Below are 24,177 nucleotides of genomic sequence, written 5' to 3' on the forward strand. Positions count from 1 at the left end.
AACTGGAACAAAGGATAGTAACTACAGGGGTTTGAGTGATTGCTGGACCCAGACTAGAAGGAGTCTAGTCTGTCAAAGAAGCTTATTGGAACATCTCTGAGGGTGAGATTTACCTGCATTTAGTTTTCTACTATATTAGGCTTAGACTTGCGTGTTTTGTTTTATTTTGTTTGGTAATTTACTTTGTTCTGTCTCTTATTACTTGTAACCATTTAAATCCTACTTGTATTTAACAAAATCACTTTTTATGTATTAATTAACCTAGAGTAAGTATTAATACCTGGGGTAGTAAACAGCTGTGCATATCTCTCTATCAGTGTCATAGAGGGTGAACAATTTATGAGTTTACCCTGTATAAGCTTTATACAGAGTAAAACAGATTTATTTGGGATTTGGATCCCATTGGGAACTGGGTATCTGGGTGCTGGAGATAGGTGACTTGCTGAGCAGTTTTTGGTTAAAGTCTGCAGCAACCAGACCCGAGTCTGTATTGCAGCAGACTAGCATGTCTGGCTCAACAAGGCAAGGTACTGAAGTCCCAAGCTGGCAGGGAAAATGGGCTCAGAGGTAGTCCCAGCACGTCAGGTGGTAGTTCCCAAGGGGGTTTCTATGACCCAACCCATCACAGCACCAGACTAATTGGAGGAGAAGGAAACAAACATGGAGGGCAAACAGCAAAGTAAAAACAAATATGGCTAAATGCCCTCAACAATTCCCTCCTTGACAATAGGATATCCTTAGGGATCCATGTTATCAGCTTAAATTTGCATTAAAACCAAAGTAGGTGTTTCATCCTGGAGTGAGTAGCAACCTTTTTAAGCTTACGTATGAACCAATTTACTATAATAATAATGAGAGCAAAAGTGAGACCCTGTAAAATTAGCAATATTATAAACTGATGTAATAAAATGTGCCATGCATTGGATAATTCAGCTGGACTAGCAAACAAAATCTCCCACTAATGATTAAACCGGGAAGCTTTCAGAACCCTATCCAATATCTGCTCTATTTGGTTAGTTGAGTGGTGGACCGTTAGTATTATTTCTTTACCATCTTTTTTCCAGCTCCCATAGCTTAGCAACCAGATCCGGATGCTGAACCATCTGCTTATGGGTGGAGATGTTAACCCTTAAGTGGATGGCGTCCACATGACGATACAATGCATATGCAAGTTTTACATTCTGCACTGTTAATTTTTCAGATACAAAATTTATGTTGCATCCAGATATAAATAAAACAAGGCACAAGCATAAATTAATAACCTTATATAAGAAGTTCACAGTGAATTCTGTCCCCATACTTATATATAGACAATTATTATCTATGACAATTAATTGAGACTGGTTACCCAGTCTGGAGCATATGGAGTAATGGCATTTACCCTTATTGGCATTCAGGCAGATGTGCATACCTGAATATAATTCTACATTACAAATATAGCCATTATTTGTCTCCCAGATACATGAGCCTAGATTTGCATCAAAATGTTGATTATTTCTTTCCATCACCCAGCTAGGTATATCCATAGGTGTCATGATTGTATGATTTATAATTAAGCCTAGAGGTATCAGAGGATAAACCCAAGTTGTGATAGCATTGATGATGGTCATAATATGAGCAACTACTCTAGCAGATTCCATTTCAAAGCTTAGTAGCTTCCACCAGGAATGGTGTTCCCGTTCAAAGGGAGACACCTCCCTCATCATCATACATTTTATTTCCCATGGGATTTTACCTTGATATCTGGCCATGATGATACGGCTAGATATGCGCTGTATCCAGGATTGGGCTTGGGCACATATGATGGCTCATGATGCACGGGTCTGCAGTTTCCCCATGGAGTCCACTATTTGGACCAGGTCCTTCTCTTGAATTGAATATCATGAGGACATGACTGATGTGGCTCTGTATGTTAGTTCTCTGATTTTATTAAGTGAAGAGACCAAGGGCTGTTTGAATGTTGAGAAGTTGTACCCTATATTACTAATTTTCTTTGCAAGGTTACCGGCATTGGCTAGATTGGCCACACCTAACCCGTTACCCTCACCTCGAAGTACCTTGACCTCTAGATCTCTTTAGAATTTTAGGCCTGTAGGAGCAACAGTGCTAAGCCAAGCATGCCAACCCATAAATTGAGGTTTTATATATCGGGTACATTTGGGTTCCACGCTGCTAATGGTGGTTTTCAGATCTACTAATACCCTTTTGATAGAATAATTTGGGTTAATAATAACCATGCTTTTGAGGTCTTTTTTAACCACAACGGATCCTAAGGAACTTTTATATGGCTCAGGGAGCACCAATATTTCCATCTTTTGTTTTATGCCAGAATAATTTCCATTTACAGATATATTAAATTGGCCATAACAGCTAGCCACAAAATTAATGGAACTTGCATAACAAAAGTTGTTAACACTGAAGGAGGCATTACAGTATGGTTTGTTATCACTACTGCAACTTAACCATGGTGCATATGCCGTAGAAGGAGTGTGTTATCTAACAGGAACAGATGCCACAGAAGATTGAATGTTAGCAAAGATGTCAATATGAATAGCTCCCACCCTTATGTGAGATTTTAGGTTAGATCTCATACATATACACTTTAAGGCACTTTTTGTTACAAGCCCTCCAGTGCAATTGTTAAAATGGTCACTAAGGAACTTCCATCTGCAGCTGTTTTGGGGTTTTATACATGCAGGGAGGATTCTGACTGTGAATCTGAGAAAGGACTGGTAGCCAGAGAGCTTGTGCTGCCTAATACCTCCTTTACTGATATTACAAAATTGGCTCCATTTTTATAAGTGAAGATCATGATTGGTTCACCATACACAAATACTAAAAGACTTTGAAATAGCCTGTCAGGGTTTGAAGGTTCCCTTTTTACATAATCATTTAACATCTCCTTCTGCAAATTACAAAAATAATGGTCTCATTTGTTTACAACGAAAGGACTATACATATTCACAAGTGTTAACAGATAAACCAGACAGATAGCAATTCAGTACAGAGACATGTTACCACATAATATAGAACCATAGGCGATCGTTGAGTGTCTACCTGTAACAAACAAGAGAAGACAAACCAAACCGGTAGTTACCATGGGCTCTCAATTGCTGACCCCTTCCCACTCTGTAAGCTAGGTGGAGTGAAACTATTTGAGGCTTTTCTTTCCCTTCTTTCCATATATTTCCACCTGGTAGGTGGTAGGGCTGGCCTTATTTACAATGGGGACAGAACCTACCCATTTAGGGCTAAGGGAGTGTCATAAACAGATAGTTAAGGGTTAATGTCTCTTTTACCTGTAAAGGGTTAAGAAGCTCAGTAAACCTGGCTGACACCTGACCAGAGGACCAATGAGGGGACAAGATACTTTCAAATCTTGGTGGGGGGAAGTCTTTGTTTGTGCTCTTTGTTGTTGTTGTTGTTCGCTCTCCGGACTGAGAGGGACGGGACATCAACCCAGGCTCTCCAAATCTTTCTGAATCAGTCTTTCATGCTTCCAACTTGTAAGTAGTCAGGCAAGGCGGATTAGTTTTATTTTTGTTTTCTCAACTTGTAAATGCTTCTTTTTGCTGGAAGGATTTTTACCTCTGTTTGCTGTAACTTTGAACCTGAGGCTAGAGGGGGTTTCCTCTGGGCTATCTGAATCTAAGTACCTTGTAAAGCATTTTCCATCCTTATTTTACAGAGATAATTTTTACCCTTTCTTCCTTTAATTAAAAGCTTTCTTTTTTTAAGAACCTGATTGATTTTTCTTTGTTTGAAGATCCAGGGAATTGGGTCTGCACTCACCAGGAGTTGGTGGGGGAAAGGATGGGGAATGATTAATTTCTCCTTGTGTTAAGATCTAAGGGCTTTGGATCTGTGTTCCCCAGGGAAGGTTTTGGGGGGACAGGGAGTGTGCCAGACACTAACTTCTGGCTGGTGGCAGTGTTACCAGATCTAAGCTAGAAATTAAGCTTAGAAGGGTCCATGCAGGTCCCCACATCTGTACTCTAAAGTTCAGAGTGGGGGAGGAAACCTTGACAGGGAGTGATCTTTTTTCTGGGAAAAACCTGTACAAAACAATCTCCCACATCCCACTCAGTTACTTTTAAGGTATTATCCGATCGCTTGTCCATTTGCCTAGCATTTAACTTACATTGCACAGCTACTTCCTTCTCAGCGTTGCTGATGCTATTAAGCAACTTTTCCGTATATTGGTCCATCTGAACCATAAGTTGGTATTCATCAGGGGGAATGCCTCCTAACCACCATTTCTCAGGGGTTCTCATAGTTCTTCCAGTGAGAACCTTCTGTGGTGTGTATCCATGGGCTGCAACGATACATCGTATCAGCGTCAGGACAAATGGCAACTGCTTATCCCAGTTTTTACCATTGGTGGATATGATTTTTCACAATGCAGTCTTCAACATGAAGTTGCTCCATTCCACCAACCTGGAGCTTTGCGGGTGGCCCGCTATGTGGAACTTTTGTTTGACTTGCAGGGCTTGGCACAGACACTGGAAGACTTCTCCCAGGAAGTGGGGTCCTTGGTCAGAATCAACTACCTCTGGCAAACCGAATCGAGAGAAAGTTTGCTCCAGCAATGTTTTGGCTGTAGTGGCAGAAGTGTTACTTCTGACTGGATAGTCTTCGATCCATTTCAAGAATGAATTGATTACCATGAGGCAGTATCGCTTACCAGCTCCAGTACAGGGCAGAAGACCTATAAAATCTATTTGGAGATGGTACCAGGGTCCTCTATCATTTGATGGAATGTTGGGTCTTTAACAGTTCTTCTGTCTGGATTGCTCTCTGCACATTTAATACAGTTCCATACATATTTGTCTACAGTATCTTTTAGTTAGGCCACCAATCCACTGTCATTATTCAACTGACAGTCTTGTCAGTACCAAAATGTCCTTGCTGATGTGCCAGAGTAATTAGCTCCTTTCTAAGAAAGGTTGGAATGACGAGAACTGTGAATCTTTTTTAGTTGCTATGATCAATCCGCGGCTGTGTTTAGATATCAGAGAGCCACTGTGCTCAGACTTCATTAATAAATCTTTAATTTCTGGGTCTTATTGTTGCAGCTTTACAAGATCTGGCTGGATGTTCACATCCAATGACTGGACTTTACCAATTATATCATTGGATTTATCCCGCAGGCTTTCAGGTCCCAACAGGGCAGCTTCTTTTGCAAGCCGATCCACCTTGTTCTTCAAAATAGAAATTTCTGCTTGGTTCTTTCTATGTGCACAAACTTTAAACAGGTAAGTTGTTCTAGTTCTTTTCTCTGCCAAACGCCATGCATGCACTAAGTATTTGGCATGTGAGATGGGCTTAGTGTCCTCTGACATCATCTGCCTGCTTAACCAAATAGGCATCCAATTAATTAATGCTTGAATCACCCAATCCAAGTCAGAGTAGATTATTAAATCTGTGTCCAAATCCACTTTATATAAGGTGACTAATACAGCAACAACTTCTGCGGCTTGAGCAGAGCTTTGCATTACGATCCCTTGGAACATTCTTCAAGTTCTTATTTGGAGAGTGGCATACCCTGCCCATGGTCTGCCTTCATGGTAGTGGTAACTCCCATCTACCACCCAGATATCTCTGTTGACTTCTTTAGCAGCTTCATAGGAGGTCTCTGATAAGAAAGGTGACTCACTCTCATTTGTGTCTTCTGATGGAAGAGGACACTCGTGGTCTTTTCCGGATGTACACAGGGCATAGGGAATTGTGGATAAGGACTGAGATTTCTCCACTTGGACATCTTTATTGAGCAGGCTCAAAGTCCAGTTTGCCAGCTGTGGGTTTCAGGCCTTTCCTTCATTTATTCTTCCAGACAGAACATACCTGACTGGGATGTGTATTGTTCTCAGGACTATGGGAGACATTCCAACTAGATACTCCCAGTGATTAATTGACCAGACAAGAGCTAAGGCTTCTCGTTCACATGGAGAGTACGCTTTTTCCACCTCATTCAAGGTTTTAGACCTGAAGACGACTGGTCTAAGTCCTGTGCCACTGTCCTGCATTAGGACTGCACTGAGTCCATTCTTTGTTGTCGCAGTTTGCAGGATAAAGTTTGCTGGCTGCGGGTATGCAAGTGCTGGTGCTTGCATAAGGGCTTGCTTTAATTTACAAAATGTCCTTTTTTCTACATCAATCCAAGTTCATTCTGTTCTTTTCTTCAGCAAATTATAAGAGGGGCTCTGCAAATTCAGAATAACCCTCTATTAAGTCGCAGGAGAACCCCATAAGCCCGAGAAATGAATGTAGCACAGTTATGTCCTAGGGGGCAGGTAACTTGCTGATCAGCTCAACCCTGCTAGCATCTGGATGACAGCCTAGCTCCATTCCTAAGTAGGTTACCTCTTGCTAGAGCATCTGTGCCTTGGTGGGACTAATTAGGAATCCCGTCTCATGGATCTTTTTCAGGGGGACCTCTAAGATTTCCAGATTCAGATACAGATGACTGTCATCTTCTGCTTTCCTCAGCCTCAATGGTCCTCTTGCCTCTCACAAACTGTACAAATGAACGAACGTGGACTGCCTCTAGGGCGGACAGCACTAAGGGAAGGGTGACTTCCCCTTAAATAGACTAGCTATCTCTGAGCAGATCAGCCTGAGGTCAGGTGATCCTTTCCTACCTTTGAGGGTCATCAGGTGAGTTAAGCCCACATGGCAACCAATTAGAAAAATCATATTACAGAAAGGGTGACAAATTAATTGGAGAAGAAGGAGAAAAACATGGAGGGCAAACAACAAAGTAAAAGCAAATATGGCTAAACACCCTCAACACTACCACCAAACTGATATACCGTATTTCAATCTAATTTAAGTCATTGGGAATCCTATGTGAGTAAGCATTTGCAGGAATCTGGGTTTATACTCTACAATCTCTCCTTCTGATGAACTCATCCTCTTTCAGTTAATGTATTTTGCACATTTGGTAAACTCCTAATCATTTTTCTTGTTTCCTTTCCTTGCTTTCAATTTTATAGTAGACAAAGATATCACTGCTCTACAGGCAAAATGCTTCTGAAATAAATGTAGTCAAACTTTACTAATTCTGGGTCACTGAGAACAAAAATGATGCTTAAAATTGTTGATTGGCTCTAGTTTTCAAGATATGCTATTGGGTCAGTATATACGACCCTTGACTTGGGAATAGCGGAGGATAAGTGAGTTATAAAGGGAAGGGATCTCAATTTAAACCAGAAATGACTAAAATACATCTTTGACTGGATCTATGAATAAATCTATGACTGGGTTTGGACAGTACTTGCTTTTTAGGCAAAACAATGAATGATGCAATCTGAAGCTGGTATTGCATCATACATGATATGAATTGCATCATGTTATTCCTAGAAGTCATGGATGATGCAATCATAATGAAGCTTACATCACTCTGCTGAATAAATTGCCCTATATCAGCTCTAGTGAGCAGAGATGCCTCGTGCTTGTGTGAACTTCTGCTATGTTTGTGGTGAAGTGACTTTTGCATCACAAAAGCGCAGTATAACCACTATGGTTAAGCAAGCCTATCACCTTTATTTTGGCTGCAAAATTGGAGATCAGGACAAGAGGTGGGCCCCACACATATGCTGCAACACTTGTGCAACAAATCTTCGCCAGTGGTTGAACAGGAAAAGCAAATCTATGCCTTTTGCAGTGCCAATGATTTGGAGAGAGCCAACAGATCATACCAGCAATTGTTACTTCTGCATGGTGCCTCCAGTTGGGAAAGGTGTGTCAAAGAAGAAAAAGTGGACTGTGCATTATCCAAACATTGCATCAGCTATACACCCAGTACCCAACGGAGAAGGACTGCCAGTTCCTGATGCACCAGAATCATTCTCACTTGAGTCAGACGAGGAAGAGGAAGAGGATGAAACTTCTGGTCCTGAACCATCAATGTCACAGGACCCACATTTTCTCCTATCCTCCTCCTTTGAACCACACCTCCTAACAGAAGGTGAACTGAATGACCTTGTCAGGGATTTGGAACTACCCAAGAGTAAGGCAGAGCTGTTGGGCTCCAGACTACAGCAGTGGAATCTCCTGGCAGGTGATGTTAGGGTTTCCATGTTCCGTGACCGTCAAAAGGATCTTGTCCCATTCTTCTTCATGGAAGGTGATCTTGTAGCCTGCAACAACATCGATGGTGTGATGGCAGCCCTCAACATCGTTCACGATCCAGATGAGTGGAGACTGTTCATTGATTCATCGAAGACGAGTCTTAAAGCTGTTTTACTGCATAATGGCAATGTTTTGCCATCAATTCCAGTTGGTCATGCAGTCCATATGAAGGAAACCTATGACAACATGAAACGACTTTTGAGGTGCATAAGCTATGACCAACATCAGTGGCAGCTTTGTGGCGATTTGAAGGTTGTTGCTCTCTTGCTTGGTCTGCAGACTGGATACACAAAGTACTGCTGCTTTCTCTGCGAATGGGATAGTCGTGCAAGAGATTCCCACTACATCAAGAAAGATTGGCCACTCCGACAGTCATTGGAGCCTGGGAGGAAAAGTTTTCAGCATCCACCACTTGTTGAATCAAGGAAGATTTTGTAACCACCCTTCCACATCAAGCTGGGTCTGATGAAGAACTTTGTCAAGGCCATTGACAAAACACAAGCAGCTTTCAAGTACCTCTGTGGAAAATTTCCAAGGTTAAGTGAAGCTAAGATAAAGGAAGGTGTCTTTGTTGGTCCTCAGATTCGTGAACTTCTTCGAGATGATGCATATGACCATGCACTGCGTGGCAAGGAAAAGTCTGCATGGAAAGCCTTCCAGTTAGTGGCAATAAATTTTCTCGGAAACAACAAGGCAGACAACTACAAGTTGTTAGTGGAAAGCCTCCTCAAGGCATACAAAAGCCTTGGTTGCAACATGTCACTAAAGATACATTTTTTGCACTCTCATCTAGATTTTTTTCCACCGAACTGCGGAGCAGTGAGCGACGAGCACGCCGAGCGATTTCACCAGGACATTGCAACAATGGAGAAACGCTATCAGGGCAAATGGAGCCCATCAATGCTTGCAGACTATTGCTGGACAGTGACAAGAGATGCTCCATGTAATGAATACAAGAGACAAGCCAAGAAGCACCGAGTAGACACTGAATAGGACTAATCTATGTACATAATAGTTTTTTGCCTTTTGTTTCATAATAAATTTTATTTATATAACCCTTTTGCTGATTTTTAAAGTGTTACATAAACAGGACAGGTGAAATATTATCATGTAAAGCAACCATAAACACATGAAAAAACCTAGGTTTACAATTTATGATTAAAACTCTACTATCTACACAATATACATAGACATAAAATGTAAAAACTTAAATATCTTAGAAACAGTAGCCAATCAGTTGTTTTAATTGTCATATTTGACTTCAGCACATCAAAATACATAATAAATAGCACATTTTATCTCTGAAGCAGACGACTTCTCAAAAATTGTAGACCAGTGTATTCAATTCCAAGATATTCCAATTTCATATCAGAAGGATACTCTTTCCAGGTTTCAAAGTGAAAAAATCATCTATTGTGATTCCATTTTGGAATTGAATTCTGAGCAATCAGTCTCCATTTTCTTCTGGGTTGCTTTTGGCCCAGTCCTTGATTTGTAAGTGAATTGCAGCGTGATACATAATTAGAACTGGATCTATAATAGAGGAAATTAATTTCTCTAATGCAGAATAAGAAACAAAAATCAGTTTTTGGTTCATAGTCTCCTTTCCAAATGGATTTACTAATGTCTCACAGTCAGAGAGGTTAAGATTTTTTATGACATACTATAAAATCAGTTGAAAATTGATGATTGGAGATTTGGTTTTGGTCAAAAGGTAGGTAAAAATCACTCAGTGAGAATGGATATTTAGCATTTATTATAGGGTTAGACAAAATAAAGGTGACAGTCATCTTTGACTGGAGGCTAGATATTGAAGAATAATAATTTAATCTCATCCAATTTTACTTTGACTTCTACCCATCAGTTATTTTCATTTTCCAATTGGTAATCTAAAGAATTTAGCCAATGTTGATTGAAAAAATAATCAGCCCACTATCTGTCACTCCCTCTAATTAGTGTACAAATTATCTCTGAAATCCAACCCTTTGAGAATATTAGGTTCTTTAAGTAAGGCATCATCACAGCTCATCTTGAAACATTTATTTTAATTTGACTGTTTTATTTTTATCTCTAACATTACTAAAACTGGGAGACTTTCCAGCAATAATTTGTCCAGTCAAGGTCATTCTTCCTTCAGAAATTTGTACCACCTGTGCGTACCAAACTGGAAACTTGTACCAGCACCATGACTTGGACCACACTAGCCGATACCTCACACAAGGTTTGATGGTCTGGAAGAAGAGAGGTTGATCCTCATGGTACCAGAAATTAGGAGCCCTGCCACCTGTCCACATCTTATTCTGGGTATGTCCTTCCTTAATGCTGATCCCAATTCCAGTTTATCAAGGAACCAGGCCCTCTCTTGAACAAGTCCCCAGTCTAAATCACTTGCCAATTGTGACAATATAATCATCTTCCACTCTCTGTAATGGCAGTCACAAAAAGTGAGTGCCCAGATTTACTAAGCAATGATTTTTGCAGTCACTAAAGTAGCACTTGAGGATACTTAAGCACCTTAAAAGAAGAAGTTACTCACCTAGTGAAGTAACGATGGTTCTTTGTGATGTATGTCCCTATGGGTGCTCCATTGTAGGTGTGTCTGCGCCCTGCGCCTCTGATCAGAGATCTTTGGTAGCAGAGTCCATTCAGCCTGCACATGCACTCTTCCTCCCTCGTGTTCTGCCTTGAGGCTAATTAGTGTTGTGCAGGTGAACCACCCTCAGTTCCAGCTGTACCACAGAGTCACTATAAAGAAATCTGAAGCAGAGGGGAGGAGGGTTGGTTGTGGAGCACCCCTAGGGTCACACATCTCGAAGAACCATCCTTAGTGCACAAGGAGAGTAAATTCTTCTTCTTTGAATAGTGCCCCTATGGGTGCGCCACTGTAGATTACTCCCAAGCAGTATCCCCAATGGAGGATTGGGGCTTTGGAGTTGAGTCTGTTATGGATGGAGAATACAGTGTACAAAATGGCATGAGAAGCAGAGTCACTAGTAATTGCCGTGTTCTGCAAAAGTATGAGCAGTCACCCAGGTTGCTGCCTTGCAGATTTCTGGAATAGGAATGTCTTTAATGAATCGGACAAAAGTGGAAATCGACCTCATGGAATGTGTAAGGATTCCAGGTGGAGGTACCAAATTATGTGCATGATAGTTGTAGTTCATACAGTTTGGGACCCATTTAGAGAGTCCCTGAGCTGATATCTCTGTGCATTTTGATCTTTCTGCATTTTACAGGAGATTTCCTAAATGCCTTCATCCTGTCCAAATAGAAGGCCAGCGCTCTCCTTACATCAAGCATATGTAGTATAACCTCCCTGTTATCACTGTGAGGCTTTGGGTAAAATGTGGGAAGATGAATGAGTTGGTTCATGTGAAAAGATGAAGTCACCTTGGAAATGAATTCTGGGTTTGGTCTGAGAGTGACCTTGCCTTTAAAGAAAATTGTGAAAGGGAAGTACCAAGGTGATCACTACTAAGAACACTGGCTTCATTGATAGATGAGCAAGAGAACATGTGGCCTTAGGTTCAAAAAGTGCTCTAGTTAGACTCCTAAGATCTAGATTCAGGTCCCATGTTGGTGTGGGGTATCTGGGTTAGGGGAATAGGTTCCCTATGCCCTTGAGGAATCTCTTTGTTGTTGGGGGGTGAGTAGCACTGTATCTGCTGTTGGAAGGCTGTTATGGCCATAAGATATACTTTTAGTGAGCTGAGGATAGCCTCTATGGATTGGAATCATTAAGGAACCAAGCCTTGAGCCAAAGGATCCGTAGGTTGGGATGTAGAGTTTGTCTGTCATTCTGTGAGAAGAGGTTAGGAGTGATATGAAGAGGGATTGGTGACTAGCTGTGTCAGGTATGGGTCTTAGCCAGGTGAGAGCAATCAGTGTAACTCTTGTTTTTTTCCCTCGTTATTTTTATCAGGACCTTCAGCATCAGAGGGAATGGGGGAGATACATACAGAAGGACCCTGTTCCATGGGTGAAGGAGAGCATCCCCTAATGAGCATTTTGCCAGACTGGCTCTGGAGCAATAGAGAGGGCATTTCCTGTTCAGAAAAGTGACAAATAAGTCTATTGTTGGGGTTTCTCAGTGATCAAATATATGGCGGAGTACTGCTGGGTCCACTTCCCATTTGTGGTCATGTGAAAACATGTGGCTGAGACTATCTGCTGTTATATTCTGTACTCCCACTAGGTAGGCAACTGATATGAGACCATTATGGCGAATGCATCAAATTTCAGAGATTCAGCACTTCTGTCCTTAGGGAGTATGACCTGGCGCCCCCTTGACAATTTATATAATACATGCACAGTATCTTGTCCGTCATTACTCTTGTGTGGGTGTCCCTGATCAGTGGAAGAAAGCGAGCACAAGCATTTCTAACTGCTCTTAGTTCCAAGAGGGTGATATGCAGAGACAACTCTGTGGGGGACCATTTGCCCTAAACTTTGTGATTGCTGAGATAGGCTCCCCAGCCTGTTAAGGATGCATCCGTTGTTAGAAGCAGCGTTTGGAGGCAGTGGGGGACGTTGTGTGAATGAGTCCCCTGCACTGATGTTCTTAGAGTCTTTCCACCATTTCAAAGAATGTTTGACTTTGGAGGGCAGCGACAAGGGTTTGCCTAGGGCGTCTTTTTCAGTATCTAGGCAGATCCTGAGCCATGCCTGTAGGCACCTCGTGTATTCTGGCATGAGATATCACAAACATGCATGCCACCATATGACCGAGAAGCTGAAGGCAATGTCTGGCTGGTGTTTGTGGCTGGCTTCAGCTGTCTATGAGAGTGGTCAGAGTGTGAAACCTGGGTTATGCAAGGAATGCCCTCTCTTGTATTGAGTCAAGATTGGCCCCTATGAACTCCAACCGTTGCATTGGAGTCAGGGTCGATTTTTGGACACTGATTTGTAAACCCAAATGTGTGAAGACATCTGTAGTCCTTTTGTAGTTCCAAAGAGCATCTTTGAAGCTGTGGGCTCTGAGAAGACAGTCATCCAAGTAAGGGTAAATCATGATTCCCCGGTTGCATAGGTGAGCTGCTACTACAGAGAGGACTTAGGAGAATCCACTATGGTCGTGGATGAGAGGCTGGAGGGAAATACCCTGTACTGGTAATGGTCCTGACTGAAGGTAAACCTGAAAAATCATCTGTGGGATGGCTGGACAGATATATGGAAGTAGGCATCCTGAAGGTTGAGGGCTCAGAACCAATCTCACTACTCTAGAGAAAGAATAGCTGCTAGTGTGACCATCTTGAAGTTTTGTGCCTTCACAAACATGTTCAGTGCTCTTAGATTAAAAAAAAAGTAATAATTGGAGATATACCAATCTCCTAGAACTGGAAGGGACTTTGAAAGGTCATTGAGTCTAGCCCCCTGCCTTCACTAGCAGGACCAATTTTTGTCCCAGATTCCTAAGTGGCCTCCTCAAGAATTGAACTCACAACCTTGGGTTTAGCAGGCCAATGCTCAAACCACTGAGCTATCCCTCCCCCTGTCTGAGTTTTCACCCTCCTTTTTTCTTGGGAATCAGGAGATATCAGGAGTAGAAGCCTTTGCCTTTGAGATGTACAGGAACGGGTTATATGGCTCCCAGGCATAGCAGGTGATCTATTTCCTGTCTTAACAGTTCCTCATGAGAAGGATCCCTGTGTTACCCCAAAACAGACCCAAGGTACCCTCAGAATAGCGTATCTATTGCTCCTTCCTGGGTTTACCAGAGGTTCCTTTCAAGGTAGCCTACTAACCTATTAACGGGTTTCTGCAGGGTGAAAGGCAGCCCACCCTAGTGGAATTACCTGGGTTTACCAGAGGTTCCCTTTTAGAAAAACTCATTAGAATATCTTAGACCAGTTACCCTTGGGATGACATGGATACAGCCTTCCGATATAATTGATTGACACACAGGCAGTACTTTTCCAAAACAAAGTATTTTATTACAGAAGCACACTGATGATCCCAGGCTACCAGGAACTCATGTTCAGTTAAGTATAGACCAAGATCGCCAACTCTCTTTCAGTCACCGCTTCCTAGGATAGAGCATCCCCCATCCTATATGTATGGCCAACATTCTTTGTCCCTAGATGTATGACTTTACATGTGGCCATATAAAGTCCTTATCTACACTGGGGGCAGTGTACAGAGTATGTGTAACTATACACCACAGTGAAAAGCAAGCTGTGTCCATGCTGCAGTGTGTAGCTACACTTGGCAGTGAAAGGTTCAGGCAATGGGGCAAGGCTCTGCCTGCGGGGAGCTGCTGGAGCCTTTTCTGATGGTCTCCCCCCTTGCCAAAGCCTTTCCCCACTGCTGGAATATTTCACTGAGGTGGGAAGGATTCCAGTAGCTTCCCGCTTTTACTGCATCAAGGAAAGTCTTTGGCAGGAGGAGGGCAGAAGGGAAAAGTTCCAGCAGCGGGAAGGCAGCGAGACATGCACTGCTAAAAATAGCAGTATAGATGTGGGAGGCACTTCTTGGCCTTGTAGAGAACTGTGTATGTACTCTAAAGTTCTGGTGTATTTTTACTTGCCTAAGCAGTGCCTCACCATCTACACTGCTGTGGGGGGTGTGGGGGGAGGGCATGCAGTGGATGTGCTCTACATGCTGTCATAAGTTTAGACATAGCCTAAAATGCAGATTGTTTGCTTGGGTCCTCCTTATTAAGCTATACAGATCAGTCAATATCAGTGACCTGCCCTCTTCATGATTTATCACTCTCCCAATTTGTGTGTCATCTGCAAATGGTTATCAGTAATGATTGTATATGTATATATTATGTACATTGGTTATATAATCTTCAAAATATAGGTCTATTCTCTTTTGTAAGTATATCAATTAGTGATATTGGTAAGTGGCTTTTGGTTTCAGCTATCTAAGTATCTTTATGCCTCCCCTGCCACCACTGAAGTATTTGAGCACCTCCCAAGTACGTGAATTTATTTCTCACACAATCCCGGTTAGGTGGGGAAGTATTACTATTCCTATTTTATAAATAAGGAACTGAGGCCTAGAGAGATTAAGTGACTTACATAAGATCACACAGGAAGTCTATTACAGAATCGGGCACTACTGAACCATTATCTCCTGACTGAGTCCCAATTCCAGAGCCTTAGCCACGAGACTATTCTTTCTCGTCTTTGTATGCATCTTTCTTTTCTTTTTCAGTTTTCTTAGAGATACCAGGAATGCATTGTTAGAGTAAATGCCTGTGTCCTTCATAAGGAGTTATTTATAGAATTTATCACAAGTCTTAACACAAAGAGCGAAATTAATTCTCCACTTGTTAAAATATTTATTTTGTGGGTCTCGTGCCTATAGTAAAATGGTGTAAAACACTTGATAGTCTACATTTATAATATTGTTACTTTTGTAAATAACTAACTCGGTTTATTTTAACTGCCTATTTTAACAGCTGATAAATTGATATATATTGAAATAGTGGACAAACTATTGAGGGTGAATTGAGTCTTTTATTGGTCAAATGAAAGTGTGTTCTTATATTTGTCTATCTTTTCAATAAGTCTTTTAGAATCTAAAGACTCTCAATGGACCCTGATATCGGCAAACATCTCATGTGTGCAAAAACAGATGAGTCAAAGGGTTACATATATTTAAGGAATTTAGATCTTCTTTGAGATTTAGTGAGTATGAGGATATTGGTTTGAAACTGAGATTTACATAGCTAGCATCTAGCAATAATCATGATACAATGGAGATCATTCTTGTTCATACTCTAATACAGCTTGTTCATTTACTTAAACAGTATGCACAATCTAAGGGCTTGTCTATGCTACCACTTTTGTCAATGTAATTTACACTACTCGGGTGTGATAAAGCCACCCTCCTGAGCGACACCAGTTACATCAACTACCACCCACTTACTGATATAGGTTCCCCCTCTTACTGATATGTAGCAAGTATACTGATGGGAGAGCGCTCTGCTGTCGGCATAGTGCATCTTCACCAGGTGCGCTACAGCAGTGCAGTGGTGCAGCTGCGCTGATGTAGCACTTCTAGTGTAGATTAACTTTATGGTTATTTTATGATAACCCTGCAGAACATATTTTCCATCCTTATTAAATACAAACCATTTCAGTAGTCTGCATTATTTCCTTTAGGCAACAACTAACTTTAGCTCAAAAGTCACATATTTCACAAAGTTATAAACATATAGAATGGGAAGTTTATAAAAGAAACTTATTTGCAAATTTACAATAGCAGATGTTAGCATACTCCTCCTAAAGCATTGTAATAGTGGTTTGTAAATGTAATGATAGGACTTCTAAGTTTTACTTTTAAATGTATTTATCCTAAAAGTTGTTAAGAAAAAAAGAAAAACACGTAGACCCCAAATTTGCAATATCTAATAGATGTGCTTAACTTAAAGCACATGAGTCATCTCATTCATTTCAATTGGGATAAGTCATGCTTAAAGTTAAGCACATATGTGTTTGCGGTATCAGGGTATAAAAGGTATCAAACAAATGTATACAAATATGCTACTGGATGTTACAACTCAATCTAATTCCATAATAATCACAACAAAGTATTGCAAAGAACCCCAAAATAGATAAAACGTGACACAAAACAGAACCAACTTCAGTGTGAGTAGACAGTCATCACTGACACAGTGGTTGAACTTTAAAACTTTCATCCATTTTGAAAGACTGTAACGGTCTGAGAAAGATGCTCTATAATTAAAATGAAAAATATGAGGCTACCACTAATATGTCTGAAATGGAAGAAATCTTTTAAGTACAATAATTGTATATGCAATTGTGAATCGTGTTCCAAGATGGAGATCAAGCTCTACTTTTACCAAAAGAGGCTTCATATCAATGCAGTAATCCCATAATGGTGTAGAAGTTTTCCTATCCTGATTTATGCAATTAATGCTACTAGTATCATCATGTATTAATCTTGGTCTGAGATCTTCAACGGAGTGAGTTCCATCGTGAGTAGTCCCATATTGAATATAAGATTAAATCCGCCATTTAATACTGAATGAATATCTCTAGCTGGGAATATGCTTCTCCATTTTTGTTGATACTGTATATCTGGATTTATTTAATTATACCATTATAATATGATTCATAATTATTGGAGTTCTAGCCACCATTTAAATAGTTATAGCTAACTATAGTAAACTCTATTCTGAATTAATAAATAATGTTTTAAAGTTTTTTTCTATGTGTTTTTTCCTCTGTTATTTTTAAGAGAATTTATTTTGAGCTTTTTCTTGTGGTTGCTCTTTTTTTAAAGCTGAAACTTGTGGTTATCAGCTTCCAGCTGTCTTAGCAGTCCTGTTTCCATGGAAATACACATCAGACCTTTCAAAATAAATGAAGAAAATATGTGAAAAGAAAGTATTTTAAAATTTGTACCTTATTTTGTCCATTTCCATAAGTAAGGGATGCTGGAAATGGCTTTAGAATCTGGGGAAGTAAAACAAGAGTTTAGAAAGTTACCTAATACAAACTTTCACTAACCTAATTTTGGGCAAAATCTTGGAAGCTTGCAAGGAGACAAACAACAAATATTACTGGGCTGTGCAAGGAACCTAGAGGGGTTTTGTGAGCTCAGACTCCTTCTTCCAACTTTATGGCATAATACTGGGCATGTAACAGCGGATGTTTCTCCTTGACTTCTCTGGTATTGGGATTTTTGGCCACTTGATCCATATAGCCCTGCCGTCTCGTGTCCATAGGAGCAGGACTGGAATAGCCACTGGTGGCCAACAGTCAAGAGTGAGAACTCTCCCTTAAAGATTTCAGTTGCATGCTCCAAGTACCAGTTTCCATAATCACTTAGAGATATTGGGCCAAATTCTGTGGTGAGTTTATGGCTCCACAAGCTGCTCATGTGGCATAAAGGGGCTGTAATCTGGCTATAAATTCCACCAGAGAATTTTCCTGGAATATGGGTTGTGTTGGAGTCAAGTTGAGAGGGAATAATGTAACTCCACTGTTCCATTTCTACACTGTTATAGGGTCTATTAAGGATCCTACATCTAGTGTGTAATTTAGAGCTGAGTGGCAGTTGCTGCGTAAGATCATCATCAAGAACAGGGCTGGACCACGAAATCAGAGTGCCAGAACCAGCTTCCTGAACCCACCACACGTCTCCGGTGCTTAGTGCACTTCTGGCACAGGGGAGAATCTTGTTCAGTTTGAGCCAAATGACTTGTAAAGTCTATAGTAATTGAAACTTAGGGGATAACAACCCAATTTTTAAAAATAGGAAGAAGCAATGCTATTATCCATCTGCTCCGACATCTGAAAAAAAATCATTACCTGCATGAAAAGCAGCTGGCTTAGGCTTGTCCTTTGGAAGACATCTACTCTTTGATTGTCAAAGTGGTATAAAGTCTCAGCGTCCTATATGATTCATAGCTACTTTAGACACCCAAACAGCAACAGTAGCCAAAAATCAGCTTTCCATGTTCTGCTAGCCAGGAGACTCTCCTTCCTCGCATTCTTGGTCTAAGATACAGTAATTTCCTTTTGACATTTCTTAAGTGGATTGCTGCAATGACCTCTACAATGGGACTGATTACAAAGGCCACAGAAAACAACCTGCTGTATAATATCTCAGGGTAAAGTTCACTGAGAATGTTATACCCCCTTTTTGTTCTCTATGCTCCCCATCCAGTTCCAGAAAGTCCTCTTCCTCCTCCTCCTCCTCCTCCTCAGACACCTCATCTCTTACACTGAACAATTAAAATTAGACCCTTCCCAATAATGTGAGTGCTTTATAACAATTAAATGCATATCTATGTTGGTTTATGGTGAAAGGGTTAAATCAAACATGAAAATAGTTAGGGCATGCTTAAGGTAGTGTTCTCATAGTAACTTTAATCCATCCCAAGGCAGAAGGAGTTCCAAAGTCTGGGTTAGGTACAATTCATGAAAGCTTCCCTTTCATCTAAGAAGCCTCAACCCTTCTGCAGAAGAAATGACCAAGACATAACTTTCCCTGATAAAAAATCAAATGGCTGGGAGAAGTGTTGGGAAGAAGTGGTTCTGTTTCTTTTCTTTTTTCTTTTGTATGACATTTTTACTTCCTTTACACACACATACATTTTTATATATAAAAGATTGCTCTACTAAATGTTGTAGCATTATGTATTAATAAAACTGATGAAATATATTAGGGGAAAAGCTCTTTTAAATTTTTACTCTAATCTGAGAGTGATTAATATGATCCATTACTTTACACATAAAATACTTGGCAAACCAGTTATCTCTCTTTTGCAGATCAAGCGAACCATTACCATCCCTGTTCTCTCTAGCGTCAATAGAATCTGTGAAATTCAGTACCTCTTTAGGATCACAAGATATAAATCTTACTGTGATAAGAAACTAAGACTTGCAAGACCTAGCAGCACATAATATATCTTTAATGTCTTAAAACGATTTTTTCTTTTAAATAAGAAATGAATTTTAGTGCTTGTGAAGGATTTTGAATTGACAATATTAGAAACTAAAGTCCTTTATCCACCTCGGAGGTACAGCCTGAGCAGCAGCAGTTTAAGCTTCCTCACACTGATCCGCCAATGTTGCTTGTGAAATGTTGGAGGATCAGTGGGGGGAAGCTTCTATTGCTCATCTGGAAGGGCTAAATAGAGGAGTGAGAGGTAATTCCGTCTCCATGCCCACTCAGCCTTTACTTTGCACAGGAGTCAGCCATTTTTTGGCACAACTATGGGGATTACCATTAAGAAGTCAGCTTTTACCAACAGCTCTCACACTGTAATATATGAGATATTGCAGTTATCTCCTGCTCTAAGCATAAGGAAATAATGTCACTATTTCAGGTATCAAGGTATAGTAGCTGACAACATATTAGGGCATCTGAGGGACAAATCTGTTGCGAACAATTGACCAGGACGTTCAGGTGAAAGAAAGACAAACATAGGGATGTTATTAAGCAGAAGGTGTTAACTTTATTAATTTAACAGTAGTGAGGGGTGTTATCCACACATACCAGGTATTTAACTGGGTGTAGGGCAGGATAACAGGGCTCACACCATCACTTGGGGCAGACTCTCTTCTATAGAACTTAGCTGACTTCTGAATCCTCTTGCCCTCCCCTCTCTGAGGGGGTAAGAGAGTACCAAAGGGAGCCTCAATCTGTGAAGACTTCATGTCTCCCCTTATTCCACCACCAATATCCTGAGTCTCATTTACCTCTAGGAGCAGACCCTTTGATCTTTATCCATACTAGCCACTGGAGCGCCTAACAATTAATTTGGTCACAGCCCCCTGCCCACCCACTGCTTGGGGCCTATGTCCTAACTGATCCAATCCCTAATGTTTCACAACCTAGTTTAACAATTGGGACATTAGTTTGATGTAGTTCATTCAACAACACATGCAGAAGAGGCATGAGCTGATCCCAGGTCTATTGGCAGTGAAATAGGAGAGGAAAAATTGACTGACATTAGTGAAACCAGTAAGAAAAGATATCTATAAATTAGGGCTGTTGATTAATTGCAGTTAACTCACACGATTAACTCCAAAAGATGAATCTCTATTAATCGCGACTAATCACAGTTTTAATAGCACTGTTAAACAATAGAATACCAATTGAAATGTATTAAATATTTTTGGATGTTTTTCTACATTTTCAAATATATTGATTTCAATTACAACACAGAATATAAAGTTGACAGTGCTCACTTCATATTATTATTTTTTATTGCAAATATTTGCACTGTAAAAGTGGCAAACAAAAGAAATAGTATTTTTCCATTCACCTCATACAAGTACTGTAGTGCGATCTCTTTATTGTGTAAATGCAACTTACAAATGTCGATTTTTTTTTGTTACATAACCACTCAAAAAACAAAACAATGTAAAACTTTAGAGCCTACAACTCAGTCCTACTTCTTGTTCAGCCAATCGCTCACACAAACAAGTTTGTTTACATTTGCTGGAGATAATGCTGCCCACTTTTTATTTACAGTGTCACCAGAAAGTGAGAACAGGCATTCACATGGCACTTTTGTAGCTGGCATTGTAAGATATTTACGTGCCAATTATGCTAAACATTCATATGCCCCTTCATGCTTTGGCCGTCTTTCCAGAGGATATGCTTTCATGCTGATGATGCTCATTAAAAAAAAAGTACGTTAATTAAATTTGTGACTGAACTCCTTGGGGGAGAACTGTATGTCTTCTACTCTGTTTTACCAGCATTCTGCCATATATTTCATATTATAGCCGTCTCGGAAGATGATCCAGCACATGTTGTTCATTGAAAGAACACTTTCACTGCAGATTTGATAAAACAAAAAGAAGGTACCAATGTTAGATTTCTAAAGATAGCTACAGCACTCGACCCAAGGTTTAAGAATCTGAAGAGCCTTCCAAAATCTGAGAAGGACAAGGAGTGGAGCATGCTTTTAAAAATCTTATAAGCGCAACACTCTGATGCAGAAACTACAGAACCCAAACCACCAAAAAAGAAAATCGACCTTCTACTAGTGGCATCTGACTCAGATGATGAAAATGAGCTTACTTCAGTCGCACTGCTTCAGATGGCTATAGAGCAGAACCCATCATCAGCATGTACACAGGTCCTCTGAAATGGCGGTTGAAGCATGAAGGGACATATGAATCTTTAGTGTATCTGGCCCATAAATATCTTGCGATGCCAGCTACAACAGTGCCAGGAGAATGCCTGTTCTCACTTTCAGGTGATTTTGTAAATAAAAAATGGGCAACATTATCTCCTGCAAATGTAAACAAACTTGTTTGTGTGAGTGATTGGCTGAACAAGAAGTAGGACTGCGTGGACTTTTAGGCTGTAAAATACAATTTCTTTTGTTTCTTTTTTACAGTGCAAATATTTGTGATAAATAATAATAAAAAGTGAGCACTGTATACTTTGTATTCTGTGTTGTAATTGAAATCAATATATTTGAAAATGTAGAGAAAACCACAAATATTTAAATAAAAGGCATTCTATTGTTGTTTAACAGTGTGATTAATCACAGGATTAATTTTTTTAATCGCTTGACAGCCCTACTATAAATATCACCAAGAGGGATGTCAAAGACTGGTGCATACAAGATTTGGAAGAACATAGGGAGAACATAAGGCAAAGATTAAAAAAAATAATTTGGAGTAGTATGAGCCAGAGTTCTGGTTGCTTGAGAGTGAAAATTCTGTTTGTCAAACAGTAAATATTCACTGTATAAATATTTATAAAGTTATATATTGGGGGAAGTATAATTCTCTATGGGATTTATAGTAGACCTGGCTGGAAAAATGAAAATCCCTTCCAATGAAAAATTCACATTCTGGACTTTTTTCTTCAAAATCAGGACAAAAAGTCAAAACCACAAACCTTTTCAATGGAAGAGATTTTCAAAATAATTCTGTTTGGGGATGTCATAACTATAAAGGAAAGGGTAACAACCCTCCTGTATACAATACTATAAAATCCCTCCTGGCCAGAGGCACCAAAATCCTTTTACCCGTAAAGGGTTAAGAAGCTCAGGTAACCTGGCTGACACCTGACCCAAAGGACCAATAAGGGGACAAGATACTTTCAAATCTGGGGGGGGGAGCTTTTTTTTGTGCTCTTTGTTTAGGGTTTGTTCGCTCTTGGGACTAAGAGGGACCAGACATCAATCCATGTTCACCAAATCTTTCTGAACAAGTCTCTCATATTTCAAACTTGTAAGTAACAGCCAGGCAAGGCGTATTAGTTTATCTTTGTTTTTCTCAACTTGTGAATGTTCCTTTGCTAGAGGGAGGTATCCCTGTTTTGCTGTAACTTTGAAACTAAGGCTAGAGGGAGTTCCTCTGGGCTCTTTGAATGTGATTACCCTGTAAAGTTATTTTCCATCTTGATTTTACAGAGATGATTTTTACTTTTTCTTTTTAATCAAAGCCTTCTTTTAAGAACCTGACTGATTTTTCCATTGTCCAAAGATCCAGGGGGTTGTAACCAATTGGTTAGGATATTATTCTCAAACCTCCCCAGGCAAGGGGGTGTAAGGGCTTGGGGGGATATTTTGGGGGAAGAGGAACTCTAAGTGGTCCGTTCCCTGTTTCTTGTTAAATCATTTGGTGGTGGCAGAGTACCAGGTTTTAACCTAAGCTGGTAGGAATAAGCTTAGGGACTTTCATGCAGGTCCCCTCATCTGTACCCTAGAGTTCAGAGAGGGGAAGGAACCCTGACAGAGGAGAACCAAAACAGAATTTCTTAGGTTGCCAGGTGACTGCCTGAAAAGCTTTCTGCAGTCAGAAAATAAAAGTGACAGGAATCTTCCAGATGGGCAGCCAAGGAGCTTTTATTTCAATCTTCCAAATGGAAAATCACATTTTTTTTGGCAACATTGAATATTTCCTACAGAAAATTTCAATTTTGCTAAAAGGTGTTTCCCATCAAAATCTTTCTGACAGAAAATTCCTGATCAGCTGGAATTAATAATTATAACAGCTATATATGGTACTGGTCAATTAAAACCCATTAGGCCATTAAAAAGTAAACATATATATACCCTGTGTTATCTTAGATACTACAGTTGTGTACTATTTTAAGTATAGGAAAATAATGTTATATATTAGATATGACAGTGGAAAAATGTTAGCTTTTTAATAGTTACAACTGTATTTGAAGTTTTCTTCCAGTTGTAATTATTACCTTTTGTAAATATCAGTAAAGAAATACCGATAATACATAAAATGCAATTTTATCTGTACCAGACAAGGACTTCAACAAAGGAAGAGGCCTACGATAGATATGACCAGGAAGTTTAACATGCCAGTCAGAGCTGTTGCATTAACTAATCTTGCAATGCCAAAATATGACTCCTTTTGGGTGTTTAATGTACTGTAAAATTCCTTGGCAGACATGAAAGAGTCTTTCTGCAGTTTTAGAAATTTAGCTGCTAAATTGTCTTGTCTATTAGTTAAATTGTCTTTTCTGTTGGTCTACCAAACTGTCAGTTCCAATGTTTAGGGCTTCTCTTACCATTATTTTTCTATATAAAAGATCAAAACTGTGGGATAATCTCCAGTGTTAAAAATTTAC

The sequence above is a fragment of the Mauremys mutica genome, chromosome 2 (assembly GCF_020497125.1).
Source record: "Mauremys mutica isolate MM-2020 ecotype Southern chromosome 2, ASM2049712v1, whole genome shotgun sequence".
NCBI lineage: Eukaryota > Metazoa > Chordata > Testudines > Geoemydidae > Mauremys > Mauremys mutica.